Source organism: Alexandromys fortis, unplaced genomic scaffold, assembly GCF_014885135.2.
Source record: "Alexandromys fortis isolate MF-2015 unplaced genomic scaffold, M_Fortis_MF-2015_v1.1 scaffold_61, whole genome shotgun sequence".
NCBI lineage: Eukaryota > Metazoa > Chordata > Mammalia > Rodentia > Cricetidae > Alexandromys > Alexandromys fortis.
The window spans coordinates 5,127,156-5,132,622 of NW_026067962.1; positions in this window are offsets into that span (position 1 = coordinate 5,127,156).

Here is a 5,467-nt window from a genome sequence, read left to right on the forward strand (position 1 = left end):
ATATAGAACTGCCCTTATTTTGCATAAAATTTGCCATTTTCTTTAATGCACAGGATGTCTTAGAATTTTAGCTTCTTTTTTATTTATTACATTTATGTTTAAATTGGTTTAAAATATATGTATCAGTATTTATGTATTTCAAAATGTGCTGATTTTAAGCTATCGATTTTCACTTAAAGAACTGTCATTAGAAATTAGAAACAGAACTATAGGTCCACTCCAGAATGTAAGCTGATTTCACGACCAAGACAAGTAATGACTACATGAGCTGTCTTTTCTGTATCTTTAAATTTCACACTCTACAACTGCATGGTGAGATAACCTCGAGCCCCTGACCTCACAAAAATACTTTTGCATGTTTTGATAATATGTCATGTCTACTACAATGACCCTTTCTTTCAATTCTTAAACATATTGTAATCTTTGATGAAAATACCATACAATACAGACAAAAAAGTTTTAGCCATATTTGCAGTATGCATTGAAAATCAAATATCAAATTAAAACATATTACACTACAGTTTATATACCTTTGCAATAAACTGATCCCAGTGTACAGCATATTGGGAGATTTTTTAAACCTGTTTTATGGTGTGTGTGTCAAAATAGTCTTTGTGACATTTTATTCTAATAAGAGCAAATTACTTCCCCATGATTCATATTTAATTTCATTTATCTCTATATACTTAGACAGTTTTGAGTTGTCATACAAATTTGGATGTTGAACTTTGGTAAAAAAAAAATCAATAAACTCTGGATGACTTACTCTAAAGTAGAGGTGGAATCCATAAAAAGATATTTCTAATACATTTAAAGAACAGGAAGTATAGAAGGGATATTCAAGGGAAGAACAAGGTAAATGACAGGTGTCTGATGCTGTCTGAGATTGTCTGGGAATCTGACATTGTGATGCAGCTATGACAGGTGTCTAATGCTGTCTGAGGTTGTATGGGAATCTGACATCATGATGCGACTGTTATTCATGGATCAGATCACAGAGAGTCTGGTAAAATGTGAGGCTCCTTGTTGTATGCTGATTCTGCTTATTTGAACCCATCCTTTCTTCTTTGTTGTTTCTTGGAGTTATAAAAAAAAAAAAGATATCTGCTTACTGATCCAATCTAGAAGTCCTTCGATTATGGAATTGAGGACATTCATGTAAGGCAACCTTGTTAAAATCTGTGTGAATATCTATTATTCTCTTTATTTTAGAGTATTTAGCATTTTCTTAGTCCTCTTAACAACTGCCTTAGCGATGTAATTTCACTGAAGTCTGTTGAATGTGTTTGACCTTGAGCCATATATTCTGTTACTGCTATGTACATGTGCACATGAGGCTAGAAAGCCCCTGATCAAATGATCTCTTCATTTTGATTAGGTATGTTTTTCTGTCATTTATGTTAGCTTCAGAGAGGATTTTTTTTGAGGAGGAGGAGGAGGAATAAGAACTGTGCCTATCTATAGCTATAAGCGTCAGATTTACAATGGACTAAAGCTTAATACTACTTTTATAAAATGGTCCTTGCAGGTTGTTCTCATACTCTCATGGTCTCACAGTCATGGGTAGTTAGTGATATGATTTCCTTCCTGTTAAACTGGCCATGAGTTTAATTTGATAACTATTGGATATCACCAATTATGAGTACCACTATTGTATTATAAGGTATAGTTTGTCTTGATGACTATTGTTGTGGCTCCTGACATCACAACTGTTTAAGACTATTGGTGACTTCCCTTTTTAGGTAGCTTATACTATACAATCTCCATTCACAAATAATGTCCAGATTCCTAATTATGTATTGCATGTCCACGAAAGTAAATAATTGTGGATTCATATTTTTTTACCACATCTGTTAATTAAAATATCAACTTGTTTTCTTGACTGTGTGTAGTGTTTACAAGTACTACTATGGATTTTCCCATTGATTAAGCCATTAAGTACATAATTTGTGAAAGTTTCATGGTTGGCGTGGTACTTTAAAATATCCATAATAAGATCTGAAAGGTTTTTCTTTTACTTGTTATTTTTGTAAAAGACAGCATGTTTTTAAAAATAAACATTTTAGCATGTCTGATGTTTTATCAATACAGTGATAGTAAAAGTTAAAATACACAATAAAGGTATAATTAAATTCATTATTTTTTTCAGAAACAGATCTATTGGATTACTGAAGGACTGCATGTACTTGGCCAGTTTTATACATTGTAGTAATTCTCCTGAATATCTAAAATGATTGATGGATTTTATTGTTAAAGACATGTTACTTTAGATAAAAGACCAAAACCACACAGTTTAAACTATTCTATTTTAGCTCACATCTAAGTTCTATCCTAAAATATTAGTAAAATTATTCTCTCAACTTTTCAATCTAAAAGGTATGTATTGCCTCAGAACTCTATTTTGCACATGTGGTTCTAAGAATCCTCTCTTCAAGGCATGTATCTAAAAACGGTGGGGGTGGTAAGAAGTGACAAGGGAATATGCTAAGGATGCAGTGCATGATGTTCTTAAAGAACCAATATAAGTATTACAATATTAAAAAGGAATGTTGAGACAGCATAAAACCTTCCCCATTCAATGTTCTGCAAAAAGTGATGTTAGTGGAACATGTCCTTGCATTGGATCTCAGATTATATGGTCCTCAGACTCTGTGCCCTACTGCAGAATGATGATGGAGCTATGAGATCCCTAGAGCCTCAGCTGGTTCCTACTAGCAGCACTGTTTCTCCTTTGCCTTCTTCTTAAAGCCAAACAGACCACCTTGGGTTCTAAAAACATTCTCTTGGGTTTTTCATCAATGTGAACTTTTCATTAATTTTGGGAAATGTAAATTTTTCTCCCTGTTTTCTAGGACAATTAACAACTGTTCTCCAAATCATCATTACTTTGTTCATTGTCCACACAATGAGATTTATGTCAATTATGTGACACTGATTCTTCATTCCTTGTATAATTGTGTGGCACAAATCCAGTAAGAAAATAAATCTTTGAACTAGTTACAGTTATTTATTGATTTGCTTCAAAATCCTCTTCCCACAAATATTTGCTAGGGGAAGAAATAAATCTTTAAAAAGATACCCATGACAGTGGGGATGTATATTCAGGGTTTAAATTTAACATCTTACCACTCTTCTACAATATTATTAGAAGGGAATGAGTTTTTGTATCCAAATACTCTATTAATGTTGTTTTTTACATTTTTTAAAGAGTATAATATAATTACATTTATCCCTTCTCTTTCCTCCTCTAAGCCCTCTCTTAGAGCCTTCCTGCTCTCTTTCATGGTATCTTTTTAAATTAATTGTTTTTGCATCCATAAGTATATGTGTATATGCATATATGTTCCTAAAAATAACTTTCTCAGTCCATATAATGTTATTTGTATGTGTGTTTTCAGGGCTGTCAATTTGGTTAATCAACTATTGTGCTCTGCACTGAGGAGACATTATTATTATCATCATTATTATTATTTTAGTTCCTAACTTTCCTCAGTTGTTTGTAATTCTTAGTGTAAAGTTTCTGTTTACTGGTGGCATGTCTACTGGTGTCATGTTGTTCAACTACTTTTAGGCTTTCATGCTGTTGAAATTCTGTGTGTATACCTCCTTACATAATAGGAGATACAATCTTAAAGCAAAGTATAGGATCTTGTGGGTCTTACAGTCTTTCCGTCCCCGTTCCTGTGCCTTAGACATAGGATTGTTTTGTAGATGCGTCCAGTGGGACTGGGCTCCATATCTCTGCGTTTTGATTGGTTGTGGATTTCTGTAGTGGTCTACATTTGTTAAGTGACATTTTCTTGATGAGAGGCGAAACCACACTTATCTTTGTGTATAAGGGCAAATGTTTTGAATGAGACTATGCAGGTATGGTTTTGCCCTAGTTCAGAATGTCTTAAGTGCCACTAAAGACTCATTCTTACCACCGAATTCTGAATACCTTGCATGATTTTCATGCCAACAATGGGCCTCTATGGTTATTTACTGTACCGCTCTAGTCATTGATTTAGTTCCCAGGCATCATAACTGGGTAGGACTATTTGTTGCCTCTGTCCTATGAAAGCTTACTTAGTGCCTTCTGGCTCCAAGAAAGCTAGTCTTCAGTGAGAAACATTCTGGTTAGTTCCTGCTATTAGGTCTCTGGGTCCTTTTCCTGAAGAACATAGTCTTTCATCTTTTTGAAGACAACCAAATGCAGTAGCAATAAGCTGTACTCTACTATCTTTAATATTTAAAAATAAAAAATTAGGTGTTGGACATATTTTTTCTCTTTCCACATTTGTCTAAAACACATATGATTCGCTGTATAATAAATAATATAGATTTGAGTAATAATATTTTATTTTGTTTTTCTTTTCCTTACATATGAATATATTTTTGGAAGGCTATTAGGTTCAGAGAATCTGAGGGAATGGGTAATACAGACATAAAATACAATTAATGAAATAAGGTCATTGCCTTACCAGGATAAAATTATTGAATATCCAAAGCTCATAGTGTTTTGGAAGTTTATCCAAGAAGCCAGAATGCAAGAAACTTGTGTTGCTGAGGATGGATATGCAATTGGTGGGTGGTTAGTATGCGGCTCTCGGTTACGTATAAGGGATGGTTTGACTACTTCAGACTGAGTATTAGCAACAATTTTGGTACTTTTGATTGACCTGTGATAGTAATGTATCATATGATACTACATATTCAGGGATATCAATATATCTGGAAAGATTAAAAGTGTCATTCTGCCTGGGCTATGTGATTAATAGATTCACTTATATTTCTTTCAAGTACAAGTGATCACCCAGGCACACCAGGGCTGAAATAGTTTTCCCATCCTATCAGTGAATTAGAACATGCCTGGTATAAAGTACACATGTGAAGGGAAATTGAGATAAAAGCAAAAAACTTTGAAGACGTTAGGAAATTTATAATCTATTTAAGGAATGTAAACCCTATCTGAAAAATAATGTATCCCTTATCTTTAAAAATATGTGGTCACATGACCCTATCCTATAGCCATACTGATGAACATCTTGCATATCACCATAGAACCTTCATCTGGTGATTGATGGAGATAGAGACAGAGACCCACACTGAAGCACTGGACTGAGCTCCCAAGGTCCCAATGAGGAGCAGAGGGAAGGAGAACACGAGCAAGGATGTCAGGACCACGAGGGGTGCACCCACCCACGGAGACAGTGGGGCTGATCTAGTGGGAGCTCACCAAGGCCAGCTGGACTGTGACTGAAAAAGCATGGGACAAAACCGGACTCTCTGAATATGGCGGACAATGAGGGCTGCTGAGAAGCCAAGGGCAATGGCACTGGGTTTTGATCCTACTTCATGTTCTGGCTTTGTGGAAGTCTAGCCAGTTTGGATGTTCACCTTCCTAGACCAGGATGGAGGTGGGGGGGACTTTGGACTTTCCACAGGGCAGGGAACCCTGACTGCTGTTCAGACTGGAGAGGGAGGG